Source organism: Gossypium hirsutum, chromosome D01 (assembly GCF_007990345.1).
Source record: "Gossypium hirsutum isolate 1008001.06 chromosome D01, Gossypium_hirsutum_v2.1, whole genome shotgun sequence".
Classification (NCBI taxonomy): domain Eukaryota; kingdom Viridiplantae; phylum Streptophyta; class Magnoliopsida; order Malvales; family Malvaceae; genus Gossypium; species Gossypium hirsutum.
This window is the reverse complement of record NC_053437.1, coordinates 7097171-7113887: the sequence shown is the minus strand read 5'-3', so window position 1 is coordinate 7113887 and position 16717 is coordinate 7097171.

The following is a 16717-nucleotide window of genomic DNA, read 5'->3' as shown; positions in this document are numbered from 1 at the left end:
TTGTAAGTCTCAGTCATTTTCCTTCCATTTTTCAATGTTCAAATCTAGGCACTTCAGTGACAAATCGTGGTGTCCACTTTTGAGTTAATTTGAGACCTCAGCTATCGTGCTATTGTTTAAGCTCAATGCATTCTCCAATACCCTCTTCTCTGAAATTCTGTATCGGTATACGATTAGCCTATTTCACAAAGGAATTTCTATCATTTCTAGGCTAAAAACAACAAAAATGTTCTGAACATTACTCTAGAAAGGCTCTAAAAACTATAGGGATTTCTTCCGCAGTATAATTGTTTAGAACACTCCAGAATTCATAAGGGCAGACATCTAACAAGGTCCCTTCCCAATTGTGTCTTCAGACACGTCGTTGATGTGAACATTTCCCAACACCTCTTCGTACACCTTATTCGTCTCGTCATTAATATGATTGGGCAGCGTATTTTCTGCACTAGAGGAATCATCAAATTTAACAACGCCCATACTGATAAGCCTTTCAATCAATTTTTTAAAGGAAATGCAGTTTTTTATGGAATGCCCTATATTTCCCGCATGATATTCACATTGTGCATTTGCGTCATGCCATCTAGGATACGGAGGCTGTGGAGGTTTCGTGTAGAGAGGGGCAACAATGCGCGCATTGAATAAGCTTTGATACAGCTCCTTATACGACATCGGAATTGGCGTGAAGTGGAGGTTCTCAGTGCCTTGTTTCACATAAGGTTCTTGCTTTAAAGGGTTCTGATGGCTTGTGGTTGCCGTCTTTTGTTGGCCCTTAGTGATTGGTTTTGAGTGGCCCTTGTTATATCTACTTACATTATCCCTTTTATTCTCCTTCTTTCTTGGGGCCTTTATAGTATCTGGGTACTCTACCATCATCTTCTTTATTTCGGATAGATTAGCAACAGGATTAGCTAAATCATTCCTCAAATTGAATCCTAAGCCTGTCAGGCAATTCACTGGTGTCGATGTACCAGTCTGATAATATTGGGATCCGATAGTTAAAAGTGTTTCTTGTGGACACCCATCTGGCTGGACCTGGACATTTGTCGGAGTACAATCTAAGGAATAGACAAGATCCTCATTATCAACCCCAATGTAAACCACTGGGTCCTTCACTTCTTTTGACTTCCCAGCTAGCAATCGGTTGAACTGGTTTATCATAGTTCTCCATAATTCTAGCATCTGATCTCTCATCTCCTGTTGAAATTCAGTCAATTGCTCCTGCATCTGAATCTGCATTCGCTCTAATTTTTCCAACCTTCGTTCTATTTCTTTAGTCTTTGCTTGGATATCGTAAGGGTGGTTGGTTGGTTTTCCAGGTTAGCTGAAATAAATTTACTCGTTTAGACCCTTTCAATGGATTTTAATGCATGTAATGCAAATGCATGAAATGAATGCCTAAAGAGACGTTGATTCTGATTCAATTACATTTAGGAAACTTTTCTAGAAAGAAAATTCCCTTACATAAAATGGATACATGTACGGCCTCACCCTCATATTCCAAGAAACATCATTGATCTTTTTCTTCATCTGCATGTTTGAGGTAATCTCGCCAATAGATGCCATTACTAGCTCATTTTCTTGATCTTGGTCGCGATCCATCATCTGCCCATCTTCATAAGGCTCGTCAGCTTGTCGAAGGCTTTTGGACAATCCTCTCGAACCCTTAGGCCACGAAGTAAAGATCACGAACTCTTCCATCGCCCTTTTTCTCCCATTCTAGATAGGCCTCGGGATCCGACCTTTCTTGAAAAGCAGGAATAGCCATCTTAATATTCTTTAAGTCATCATCGGGCTGCTCTCGATCTCTTCGTTCCCATGCTCGATGGCCTCGTCGTCTTTCGCTTTGCCGTGAACCTTGTTCACTTTCTACGTCGCTTGGTTCATATAAGTCGTTTGCATGTTGCCAAGGACGTTCTTGCTCTCTTCTAGGGATCGGAGGGGTATTTACACGTTGACTTCGTACTTCCATTTGTTCCATTCGTTCATTGATGGAATCGAATTGGGGTTGGAACAATCGAGATATTTCTCGTACTATGGCTTGCACTTGAAGATCGGGCACATTCCTTCTTGGTTGAAGGTTTGCTCCTCCACCCGCGGTATTCGAAGCTCCTCCACTTGCTGCTCGTCGTTCCAGGCTCCTAGACATGATGATTGAAGTTAAGAAATTTCCTCACCACAAATCCTCGCAAATTCACTCTCAAGAAAAGAATTCACTCCTCTCGTGTTTCACTCTATTTTCGGCTTTTATCTTGATGTACTCTCTTGCCTTTTACCTTTCATATCCAACTCTCAATATTTTAGAAAGCTACTTAGACTTTATCCACACTTGTGGGTCGGCTTCAAGGGCTAAACAAAGGAATATGATAAGGTTTAGGTAGGCTCGAAAGAAAAGAAAAGGTTTTAAGATGTGGCGTAAATTTTTTTTTTTGAAATTTTTTTTAAAGCGTGAAATTTGACTAAGAGGGATATAAAAGAGTGTAGAATATGATTTTAAAAAAAAATTTGTTGAAGTGTTTCCAGACTCTTTTTTTTTTGGAACATTTAAATAAGCCTTAATTTAGTTTTACTACAGCTTATAAAAATGTCTTTAATTAATATAAGTGTTTAATATGTCTGCAGCTGATTTAATGCATTAAAGCTGATTAATTGTGGTGCTTTTCAAGGTGCAGCAACATACATGAATGGCATAAAAGTAAGGAGTGTTTGTGGTTACCGAAATTAAGGAATGATTGAGCCTTGAATTCATGCTGAAATTAAGGAGGCTGCTGGTTGGTATTTTCAAACACCCATTTGGTCAACAACATGCATCATTTAAGGCTGAAATTAAGGAAGCTGCTGGTTGGTATTTTCAAGCACCCATTCGGCCAACAACATGCAACATTTAAGGCTGAAATCAAGGAGCAAGAATTACCTTAGGCTTAGGCTATAAATATTTGCTCAATTTCATTTTGTAGTCACTTTTGAACAATTTCTGAATGAAATATAATTTTAGCGAGTTTATTCACTCTCTTTATTCTTCAAAGCTCAAATTGACTTATCTTCAACGAGTGGCGTCAATCTGACTTTGTTTCGAACTTATCACCGTTGGTGTGGCGTTCTTCATACCTGAGGTTCCTATTTTGCTAAATAGAGGGTCTCGATTTTTTTATATATTTTTATTTATTTATTTATTTATACCTTTTCTTTCTTTGGAACCTTTAAGCCCGGGTCCTTATTTGTTAGTAAGGGTTCGATCTTGTTTCATTGAATTTTCCAGCAAACAACAACCTATCAAACCATCTTTGTTTCCAAGTCAATCACTTTTAAAAAAAACTCAAAGGCTTGAAAACCGTTCAAAACCCACACTACCTAATTTCGATCGGGAATTATTACGACTCGTTACATCTTTCGAAACGAGCTCGTATCAGTTGGTATCAGAGCTAGTTAAATTAGGTACGTATTCGTAGTTTCAAAAAAAAATTGTATACGGTCTAGGCGCGGACGAAAAGAACGTGAAAGATCCGTAAAAAAAAAAACTTCCTGCAGCAAATTAATTAGCTGGAACGAAATTCAACTTCAAAGAAGTTAAAAATGTTCATCTCATCTCTAAGCTCCTTGCTATCGTTTTCCTCAATTCGTTCAACAAGTGCTGAAATAGCATCTTTGAATCGTTTAGCTCTAGCTCGCGTTATCGGTCCAAGAGGTAACTTAATATCTTCTTGTTCATTCTCTACTTGGTTCGTAGGCAAGCTCACATCATGTTCTAAACAAAAGTCCCGCTTTAGGCTCTTATATTATTTAAAAACTTTTCCGAGTAATATACAAAACTTCCTTTTTGAAAGTTTTATTAGTCAATTAACCATTATTCCAATGCAACATGCTTGCAAAAAAGGGTCATAACAATGGATAAGAATAAAATTGGTTCTGAGCATAGCTCGAAAGGAATAAATTACCAAAAATAGTAAAGAAGGATGATGAAGAAATTGATCGGGAATGTATATCTTGTAAAGGAAAAAGGTATTCCAAGAACAACAAATTTAATATAGATAATATGATAATTGGGTGCCCCAGATATCGCAGCTTGAACTTCTCTGTACGAACTTTCTGAAGACCAATTTGAGTTGGACATGTGCTTAGGAGATCTACAGCACTCTGTTGATGCCCCAAGATGTCGCCTATCCTTTCTTGTTGATTCAGGTACAGCAAGATCACCACATGCCCCAATATGATCAAAATTCGAATCGCTCTGATCGCCTTATGCCCCATTCTGAACAAATATTTGAGCCGCCCTGTTTGGGTTTTCAACTCAAATGTCCTTTGGCCTAAGGCGCCTTTTGCGGGTTTTCCCCTTAGCCTCTCCATTTTTCATTTTCATTTTTCATTTGTTTTCATTCTCATTTTTTGTTGACTCAAAGTGCCCTTTGCGGGTTTTCACCTTGGTCATCTCTCCTTCTTTAAACGATGTATTTCTTGACTGGATCCGAGTTTATAGGACTAGCAATCTCACTCAAGATCAGTGCTCTTCTGAAGAATGTCTTCTTTACAATGTAGGACATTCCCGGTTTGGCATTCATTTCCCTTTAGAATCCTTTCATTAAGGAAGAATCTTTTTCAACATCCAGCCCTCTCGTAGAATTCTCTGAGACGAGCCTGTTCATTATGGGCTCGTATCATTTGTTTCCGGTACATCTGACCCTGAAGAATAGCTTTTAACCTTTTTCCTAGGTTCAACTGATCGCATCACGATCGGATCCATTCTACTTCATCCAATTCTAGCTTAACTAATACCCGGAGAGAAATGATTTCAATAGGTAAAACTACCTAAACCCCGCAAACCAAAGAGAAAGGTATTGCCCCGGTACAGATGTTCGACAAGCAAAGAAGGCAAATAGTAATTTCTCATGCCAATCCTTGTAAGTCTCAGTCATTTTCCTTCCATTTTTCAATGTTCAAATCTAGGCACTTCAGTGACGAATCGTGGTGTCCACTTTTGAGTTAATTTGAGACCTCAGCTATCGTGCTATTGTTTAAGCTCAATGCATTCTCCAATACCCTCTTCTCTGAAATTCTGTATCGGTATACGATGACTTTGGCTCATGAAGTAGCCTCTCAAAATGAAGCAATGCCCATTAGAAGTCTTCAATAATGGTGATGTACATGCCCCATTATGCTCGAAATTTGAGTCGCCCTTTTCGGGTTTTCAAGTCAAAACCTCATTTGGTTACAAAGCGCCCTTTGCGGGCTTTCACTTTGGCCTCTCCTTTTCTTTTTCTTTTCTTTTTCATTCTGATTTTTTCATCTAGATTTCTCTTTTTTCATTCTTTTTCATTTTCTCATTTTCATTTTGATCTTGATTTTGATTTTTTTCTTCTTTCTTCTTTTTATTTTTTTTATTTTGATTTTTGATTTTTTTTCATTTTCATTTTCATTTTGACTTTGATTGTGATTTTTATTTTTTCTTCCCTTTTTTGATCCGAGCCTTTTGGGGCGCAACTACGACAGAAAACTTTGGATCTTCCTATTTAATCAGGGTGGACCCAACAACAACTTGAAGAGATGAAAATTCAACTTCAAATTGGCAAAACTATGCTGACTCCACGAGAAAGGCATTGCCCCGGTAAAGAATTACATCGTTCATACTGCAAATTTCTGACATCGTGCTATAGTGCAGATTTCATTATCGGCATTTAACCCAGGCATATCCTGATATGATCCTACAAAGATATCTTCGAAATCTAGAGGTGCCTCAACAAGGTGTTGCTTCGTCTCTGCGGTCAGGTCAATTCTAATCTTTACCACGCTCACAATTTCTAATGATTCTTTGTGAGGTAGGATCTGTCTATCCTCTTATTCAACCATCCTTAACAAGTCAGGAGATAAACTACAATCTTTGTCATTTTCAAAGCCCTGAGATCCCTCTAAACACATGCCTCGCTCAAAAGGAAAATCTGGGTCTGTAGCAGAGTCATTCACGTCATTGATATCTAGGGACTCATAATAAGTACCAAAGAATATACAAAAGAAAGTATAAATTTATGATTAATTATTTATACAATATGATTATGAATGAATGATGTGGAAGAAAATCTAAAAGAATAAAATAATCAGAAATAATTATTCAAAAAGAATGAAATAATATTGGCTCAAAAAGGAATGGAAAGATGTATTTTATTACAATAATGACGTTCAGACATTAGCCTATTTCACAAAGGAATTTCTATCATTTCTAGGCTAAAAACAACAAAAATGTTCTGAACATTACTCTAGAAAAGTTCTAAAAACTATAGGGATTTCTTCCGTAGTATAATTGTTTAGAACACTCCAGAATTCATAAGGGCAGACATCTAACAAGGTCCCTTCCCAATTGTGTCTTCAGACACGTCGTTGATGTGAACATTTCCCAACACCTCTTCGTACACCTTATTCGTCTCGTCATTAATATGATTGGGCAGCGTATTTTCTGCACTAGAGGAATCATCAAATTTAACAACGCCCATACTGATAAGCCTTTCAATCAATTTTTTAAAGGCAATGCAGTTTTTTATGGAATGCCCTATATTTCCCGCATGATATTCACATTGTGCATTTGCGTCATGCCATCTAGGATACGGAGGCTGTGGAGGTTTCGTGTAGAGAGGGGCAACAATGCGCGCATTGAATAAGCTTTGATACAGCTCCTTATACGACATCAGAATTGGCGTGAACTGGAGGTTCTCAGTGCCTTGTTTCACATAAGGTTCTTGCTTTAAAGGGCTCTGATGGCTTGTGGTTGCCGTCTTTTGTTGGCCCTTAGTGATTGGTTTTGAGTGGCCCTTGTTATATCTACCTACATTATCCCTTTTATTCCCCTTCTTTCTTGGGGCCTTTATAGTATCTAGGTACTCTACCATCATCTTCTTTATTTCGGATAGATTAGCAACAGGATTAGCGAAATCATTCCTCAAATTGAATCCTAAGCCTGTCAGGTAATTCACTGGTGTCGATGTACCAGTCTGATAATATTGGGATCCGATAGTTAAAAGTGTTTCTTGTGGACGCCCATCTGGCTGGACCTGGACATTTGTCGGAGTACAATCTAAGGAATAGACAAGATCCTCATTATCAACCCCAAAGTAAACCACTGGGTCATTCACTTCTTTTGACTTTCCAGCTAGCAATCGGTTGAACTGGTTTATCATAGTTCTCCATAATTCTAGCATCTGATCTCTCATCTCCTGTTGAAATTCAGTCAATTGCTCCTGCATCTGAATCTACATTCGCTCTAATTTTTCCAACCTTCGTTCCATTTCTCTAGTCTTTGCTTGGATATCGTAAGGGTGGTTGGTTGGTTTTCCAGGTTAGCTGAAATAAATTTACTCGTTTAGACCCTTTCAATGGATTTTAATGCATGTAATGCAAATGCATGAAATGAATGCCTAAGGAGACGTTGATTCTGATTCAATTACATTTAGGAAACTTTTCTAGAAAGCAAATTCCCTTACATAAAATGGATACATGTACGGCCTCACCCTCATATTCCAAGAAACAACATTGATCTTTTTCTTCATCCGCATGTTTGAGGTAATCTCGCCAATAGATGCCATTACTAGCTCCATTTCTTGATCTTGGTCGCGATCCATCATCTGCCCATCTTCATAAGGCTCGTCAGCTTGTCAAAGGGTTTTGGACAATCCTCTCGAACCCTTAGGCCACGAAGTAAAGATCACGAACTCTTCCATCGCCCTTCTTGTGTTTCTCAGAATATATTTGGGAAGTCGTATTGTTTTCCACTTTATCAAGGAATCCGTATTCCATGACAAGCTTTCTAATTTAGTAATCGGACTTGAATCAATATCTCTTTCCTAAAATACAGATGCGATGCAATCATAATCAAAGCACAATAAGAGGGGTTAGTACAAAAATAAACTAGGAAAATAGAAAGTACCTAATCGGGTGACTACTAGGGGTTTGGAGTGGCTCTATCTAGGCTAAGTTCTTAAGCCCACTATATGGGGTTTGGCTCTAAAGATAAGGTACCCGAACCAGCAGATTCCTCGATCTTCACCCATTATAGGCTCATATAGACCGAGTTCGGTTCAGGGGAATACATTTCCCTATGGCTGCACGGAGATGAAAATCTCACGAAGACATAGGTACGGATGTATCCCGAAAGTGATCCACTATCCTGCACGGAGGTGAAAACCTCACGAAAAAGTAGCTTCTCACTCCCACTTAAAAGGGTGTGACCAAAGGTCATGCAATGCAATGCAGAAAGACATAAAAAATTTAAAATACAAAACCTGATGAAAACTATAACTCAAAACAAATGAAATGCAATGAGAGGATCGTATATTTAAATCAACTTTTCAACTTTTGACAAAAAGACAAAAAATAATCAACTCTTGGCTTGACTCTCTTATTTTGAAAAAAAGTCCCCAGCGGAGTCGCCAAGCTGTTGACACCATTTTTTTGATTGAAAACGGGGTCGACTTGGATTTTGAAAATGAAAACGGGAGTCGCCATCAATCCTTTTGATAAGGTGGGATCGGATCACCTTGAAAAGTGGTTGTTTTTAATAAACGATTTGATTTTATTAAAACAACGATTTTGGTCCGCGAAATTCAGAAAAACGGGTTCGGGAGTCGGTTACGCACGAGGAAGGATTAGCACCCTCGTAACGCCTAAAATTAGTACCTAGTTGATTAGTTAATGTCTTAATGTCGAAAATTGAAAACTTCGAAGAATTTTAAAAAAAATACGCTCCTTGTATTAAAATGTTAAAAATTTTCAGGAAAATGGGCATATTTCACGTTATCCGAGAAAGAGAATCATATCCAGTAAGCTAGGACACAATGTCTCGAATTCCCGATACGCAAATGAAAAAATGCTTATCTAAAAGATATTTAACTACCTTGGATTAAAAAAGGGATCACGACCAATAAGTTAGGACACGATCCTTTTTTAATTCCCGATATCTTTTAAAACTTGAGTTTGAAAAGATTTGTGTAATAAAGTTTAAAAGAATATTCAATTGTTTAAATCAAATGAAGAAATCGCAACCCAATATGTTAGGACACAATTTCTCAAAATATTAAACATTGAATATTGCATTTATTTTGAAAAATCCTCGTCTCGAGAAAACGTGTCACATCCAATGCGTTAGGACACAACGTATTGAATTCTTGATAACGAGCTTTTATCATTTTTTTAAAAGAGTAATATCGATTATTTAAATTCAACGAAGAAAGTCGAAACCCAATACGTTAGGGCTCAATGCTCAATTCTCTTGAAGATCTAAAATACCGAATATTACTTATATTTTTAAAATTTCTTTTTTTTTTGAAATCTAAATAAAAATGAGCGTAATGGAATGATGATGATAATATAAGTAAAATAATACAAGCACAACTAAAATGGGCAACAAATAAAACATATAATAAACAAATCAAAGATACATGAAATAATAAATGAATAAAAAATCTAAAGCATTTCATAAAAATAATGAACACTTCAATAAATGAATAAATAAATATCAAGTAAAACAACTATAACAATACGAATTATGAAAATGAAATATTTATGTATGTGCATCTATATATTTAAATTATAAATTATAAATTATATGAATGCATAGACATATATAAAAAACAAATACGCATATCTATGTATATATATATAAATTACAAAGCATAAAAAAACATAAGTATGTACATATATTGATGTAAATTGAAAAATATATGCATATGCGTACATATATATATATGAAGTGTAAACTATATACAACATATAAGTATTTATATATATATAAATATAAAAAAAGGTTATGTACATATATATATTATAAATATATATGTATGCGCATATATATATAATAAAATTTGAGATTAACAAGATATAGATAATAATAATAAATTATTAGTTTTAATAATAAAATAACCAAGATATAAACAGAGGGCTAAATTGAATATAAAAAACAAAATTTGGGGACAAATTGCAAATAAATTAAAGGAGAAGGACCCCATCGAACGCGCTGAAAAACTAGGAGGGGCAAATGGGAAATAATCCCACATCCAGCCACGTGTCCCTTTTCAGTGCGTCAGTGGGTCAGGGACCCGATTGAAAACGAAATAAAATTTTGGGGCCAAATGTAAAAAAAACAAAGGAGCAAATTAAAAGGCACATAAACGTGGAAGGACCTGGGTTGCAAATAACCCATTTAGAGAAAACACGCGGATCCTGGTAGGATGGGTCGGGTCGCCCGCGTGGGTAGATGGGTGCAAGGACCAAAACGGTGCCGTTTTAGGGCTATGGGATCAGCCCTAAACGGTGTCGTTTTGTCTGGCCCATAAAGGTTAAATTTTTTTTAAAAAAAAAGTCATTTCCCTTTCATTTAAAAAAAAACTGACTTCTCTCTCTCTCTTTCTCTCTCTCATTTCTTCCTCACTTTCGGCCCTCAAGTTCAGGCCATCGTCGCCGCCTCCATGACCAATGGCCAGAGTTGCGCGAGAAAGGCCTCTCGGCTTCCCTCTCGCGGCGTCCCTGAAGGCTAGGCCCTCTCAACCACAGGACCAAGAAGAAAAAGGAAGAAACGCCCCTCCTTGCTCGACTCCGGTGACGGTGAAGGCGGGGTTCCGATGCCGGCCCTTCGAATTAGTCAGGTACTTTCTTTTTTAGTTTCGTTTTCGTTAAGAAAGATTGTAGAAAAACAAACAAAAATAAAATAAAATAAAAGAAAAATAAAGAAAATACAAACGCAAGAACAGAAAAAGAACCGGAATCAACTTTTTTTTAATTTTTGATCTGTTTTTTATTCACTGGTGTTGTAAAAAGAAGAGAAGAAGAAGTTACAATGTTAGCATTCGGCTCTTTATAGCCGATTTTTACAATATTTTGTTTCTATTTTTGCTCTCATTTTCTTGCTTTCTGCCTTTGCGTGTTTTCTCTCCTTTTGCAGATGGAGCAGGTGCACGGCGCCGGTGCAGATGGGACGTGCAGTGATGGGACAAGGGCGGTGGTCCTAGCATGCGGCGCCCTAGGGTTAGGTTTTTTTTATTTTTGCTGAAATTGTTTTAAGTTTGGGCCATAGTTGGTTTGGGTTTGGGCCGTTTGGGCTAGTAATGTCATTTGGGTATTGGGCTAGTATTTAGGTGGGTAGTTAGGCTTGAATGGACTGTGGACCTTTGTTTAATTTAGGCCCGAGTAAAATTGGGCCTGTACAGATAAAATAAAAACCCTGAAATAAAATAAAATTCAAGAAATAAAATTTTATTTTACAAAAGAAATAGAAACTCTTGAATAACTTAAAAAAAAGTAGTTAAAAACCTTTATCTTTTAGAGCCCCTTCAAGATAAGGTAACCAAGAAAACTTTTGGGGTTTGCTTTCAACATGACATCATTGTCATGACTCTTTTTCATTTTATTAAAAAATTATTTGATTGAGAAAAAATAGCCAAGAAAGAAAAAAAATAATTTTTTATATAAAAAATTATAAGTGTTTGAAAAAGTTTGGAGCAACGTTGATGATGGTTAGAACTTAGAAATGGAGGAAGGAGATAAGCCACAATGGGGATAGAAACTAAAAGAAAAAAGCTTACCTGGATTTGGATAATTTAAATAAAGGTACTGCCATGGGGGAAATTTACAGGAACCCTAGAATTCAGTTATGTGAATGGGTTTGTTAATGAGTTTGATCAGGAGGATGTAGATAACGTGTTATTAAATTCTATTAGGTACAGAAAATTATCGAAGTTTCTTTTTCGAAAAAGGTCTCTAGGTTATGATTCAAAGAGCCTTGAAATATATTATGTTGAAGGTGGAAAGATACTAAATATAGGTAATTCCTCTTAACAGCTGCGGATTGTTAAGGAATGTTGATCGAGAGTGACTAGTAACCATGCTGAGTACAGTGTGCCATGTATACGGGCAGAGTTGATAAATGTTGGAAGCGTAGTTAACCCTTACAATCGAAACAACTTTATTACTCACACAATATCTATCAAACAATAGCAAATTACAAATATATATATTTCTCAATTACTAGTTGCCGCTAGTTTCTTTTTACTCTAACTCATGCCACTTTCTACTGCACACACAATATTCTTTTTTTTTCTATTTCTTTCACTTATGATGCACACAACTAACATAAGGGCTATTTATAACATAACATAAATAGACTTAAAGGCTACTGTAATAAGCTTGTAAAGCATCGAGCAAATCCATGGTTATCCAATAAGCTCCACTGTTAATGCTTTGTTTATCCTTATCATTACACAATTTCAATCTTTAAGAAACTTTCAGCAAGCTTTCATGTTGCTGTTTTGCCACTAATTTCATGCCACGTTTTAAACCAATTTGTAAAGCCACTCTTAGCTTCATGCTTTTCCGACTTTGACAATTCGGTTTGACTTCTAACAGTTCTCCTTAAACAGAGATCTTTATTCCAAGTTTTTCTTTTAAGTTTGTTAAATACGCCCTCTTTCAATTGCTTCGTAAAATGTTTACCAATTGGTCTTTCATTCTGTAGTAGATTAGCTTGAGTTTTTATTCTTCACCAACTCTCAAATAAAGTGATACTTTGTATCAATGAGCTTGCTTTGGCTATGGGACACAAGATTCTTTGCAAGAGATATTGTAGACTTGTTGTCAACATAAATTATAATGGAACCTTCCTGTGTAAGAGTTAGTTCGCTCAAAATATTCTTCAACCAAATTGCTTGACAAAGGCATACTATAGCAGTGTATTCTGCTTCACATGCTGAGAGGGCTACTACTTGATGCTTTTTTGAAGACCCTGGAAATGTTGTAGAGCCAATATGGAATAAATATCTAGACGTGCTTTTGTGATAGTCCAAGTCACCACCATAATCATTTTATGACTAACCAACCAATTTTGAACTTTGTGTGTAAAAACAATGATCCATTGTACTTTTAACATATCTCAAAATTCTTTTGCTATAATTAGATGGTTTTGTTCTGACTTCTTCATGAATCAACTAACTATTCCCATTGCATACATTATGTTTTTCTGCACGATAGTCAGATACTTTAAACTTCCAATGATGCTTTTAAATAATGTTGAATTTATTGGCGCTAGTTGAATTAACACTTAACTTCATACTAGGTTCCACTGGCGTGGCTACTGGCTTGTAATCTTTCATTTAGAATTTGCTTAAGATTTGTTCCACATACTGCTTTTGAAACACAAATATTTCATCTTCCATTTGCTTCACTTTGCATCTAAGAAAACATGACATCTCATCAATATTTGTCATTTCAAATTCTTTAGTCATAGCTTTCTTAAAGTCATTGAACATACCTAGTCTGTTTCTTGTGAAAATCATATCATTTATGTATAAACATGCGATCATGATGTCACCATCTCCATTTTTCTTCGTATATAAGGCATGCTCATATAGACTTTTCATGAACTCATTCTTCTGAAAGTACTCATCTATTCTTGTGTTCCATGCTTGGGGCTTGATTTAAACCATATAAAGCTTTCTTTAAGCGATATATTTGTCTTATTGTCTTTGTTTTCTACATCTATGTGGGTGTTCAATGTAAACTTCTTATTTTAAGTAGTTATTAAGGAATGATAACTTCACGTCCATTTGATAAATCTTCCATTGTTTTGTGTTGTAATTGTTGTGAAAAGACTTATAGTGTCGATTTTGGCTTCATCATAATCCACTTCATGTCTAATACGATCACGGTCGGGAACCCCCTTGGTTCAGCCCACCAAGCGAGGCTTGCCATTTTTCGCAAGTTGACCTAGCTCAAATTTAGCTCGTTAAGCTTAAATCAGCTCGATTCTAGCTCAATGAACTTGACTCATCACCGAGGCAAGTTCGTATCAATGTCTTTACTTGTAGCCTTTGACAACTAGAATTTCTTTGTACTCTCTATTTTGTCCTATTTGTTGATCTTTGTCTTGTACACCCATTTAACTTCAACTAGGTTGTATCCTTTTTGCAAACTTGTTAACTGTCACGTATCATTTCTTCTTATTGTTGCAATTTCTTCATCATTTTCCTTCTTTCATTTGATATCTTCAATTGTTTCTTCATATGTTATAGGATCACATTTTGTAATTAAACAAAATAAGGAATAATTAAGAGTTGTCTATGGGTTCTATAGCATTATAAATGTTGTGTAGACTGCACATTCTTGTAGACACTTCCTTTGAACTACTACTACTTGGTGATGACGATGTTGTAGGAGTTGTTGCAATATGACCTGGTGGATGGCTTTGATCATCACCTTCTTTATCTTGATTGATGAAGTCATTATCTTTATCATCACTAAAAGATAGTCCTTGAATTTACTTTCTTTTTTCGCTCCATCTTTAGTAATTTGTTTCATTGGACTCAAAATTTATTGAAATAATAACTTTCTTGGTGAGAGGGTTGTGTAGTTTATATGCTTTGCTTCTTTTTTCATATCCAATAAAGATAAATTGTATACCTTTTTTATTGAGCTTCACTCTCGTCTAATTAGGAATGTGAGCATATGTGATGCATCCAAAAAACTTGAGATGTCCAACTCATGGCTTTTGATCGCTTCAAACTTTATTCAGCGTCTTATATTTCACACTTTCTACTAGGCATCGATTAATAGGTAAATTGCACATTGAACAGCTTTAGCCCAAAAAGTTCTTGGTAGATGTTTACCTTTTACCATGCTTCTTTCCATATCAAGAATAGTGCGTTTCTTTCTTTCAGCAATTCTATTTTGTTGTGGTGTATATGTAACTATCAATTGGTGAATAATTATGTGCTCTTTACAAAAGCTTTTAAACAGTTTTGATAAATACATGCCCTCGTTATTAGTTTTGAATATCTTAATATAATGTCCACTTTGTTTTTCCACCATAGTTTTAAACTCCATGAATTTATTAAGTACTTCTAATTTTATTTTAAGAAAATATATCTAAATTTTTCTACTAAAATCATCAATAAAGGTAAGAAAATACAGGTTTCTTCCAACTGATGCTATATCAAAATGACCTACTATGTCAAAGTGTACAATCTTCAGTAGTCTCCAAGCTCTTTGAGATTTTACAAATTCAAAACTTTGTTGAGATTTAACACATTCAATTTTATTTTCTTGATTTTCATTTGATTTTGTTTGGTTGTTTCTTTCTTTTCCCCTACATATCCCCTAGGCTTTACCCGAGTAAATGTCCAAGCCCAACTAGAAACATATCCACGAAGGGTACCCGTTACCATAATACCTCAACAATATTAAGTCGGTACCTCAGCATCGGTGAACTACCTAACAGGTTCAGAATCCAATCCCGAGGATAATCTGACCAACTCAGTTTTTCTGATTTGGATGACATGGCTGAAATGGATAGAGCAATAGTAGAATTGCCAAAAAAGCTAGAAGATCAATGCAAGTGGTTAGAGGAGAAATTTAGTGCTATGGAGAATGCTGACTACCTTTACGAGGTTGATGCTAAGGATTTAAGTTTAGTCCCGGATCTAGTGCTCCCACTAAAATTCAAGACTCAAAAATTCAAAAAATATAATGAGATTAGTTGTCTTGAAGCCCACATCATAATGTTCTACCAGAGAATCACGGGATACGTCAATAATGACCAATTTTTAATTCACTGCTTCTAAGAGAGTTTGGTTGGGTCGGTTGCTAAGTGGTACAACCAGCTAAATGGTGCCAAAATAAGCTCATGGAAAAATTTGGCACAAACTTTAATGAAACAATGCAGTCATGTACCTAACATGACGCCTGACAGGATTACATTGCAAAACATGAAAAAGAAGCAGAGTGAAAGCTTCAGGTAGTACGCTCAGATATGAATAGAGGTGGCAACGCTAGTCCAACCGCCTCTTCTGGAGAAAGAGACAATAATACTTTTCATAAATACTTTGAAAGCCTCGTTCATTAACCATATGTTGGGAAGCGCTACCAAGAGTATCTCAAATATAGTAATGTCTAGTGAGATGATTGAAAACGTAGTAAGAAGAGAGAAAATAGACGCGGGGAAAAACGCCAAAAGATCAGCCTCGAGGAATAAGGAAAATGAAGTGAGTAACGTGAGCGTGAATAATAAAGGTTATTCAAGACCGGTCACTGTCCAACCAAAGACCGTAACAACCAGCCATCAAGGCCCCTCAAGGCAAGAATCTAACTCAAGACCAAACACAAAAAAACTCCAGTTCACACCTATCCTGATGATATATAGAGAGTTATGTCAGAATATGTTTGATGCGCATGTGGTATCCCTGTTTTACTTAAAACCCATACAAATTTCATTCCCAAAATGGTACGATGTGAATGTTTAACGTGAGTACCAAGCAGGAATAATGGGACACTCAATTAAAAACTGTACTGCATTTAAAAAGTTGATTAAGAGGTTCATCAAGATGGAGATCGTTAGGTTCGATGATCCATCAGGACCTAATGCGGTAGGAAATCTGTTACCCAGTCATTCAGATCAAGGGGTAAATGCGATAATTGAAAGTGGAGGAAAGAGAACCAAAATTTATGTGGTGGAAGTAAAAACCTCACTAAAATGAGTTTGGAAAAAGATGATAGACGGAGGATTAATCATGCAAGATTCAGAGGAGAAACCTAAAGAAGTGAGGAGCTACTGCGAGTTCCCCACTAAAGAAGGTCATGGAATCCAAGAGTGTGTTGAATTCAAAGCTTTGGTGCAAAGTCTTATGGATAACAAAGAGTTGGAATTCTTTGAAGAGGTCAAAGGACATGATGGAATGTTGGGAAATCTGAGCATCAACAC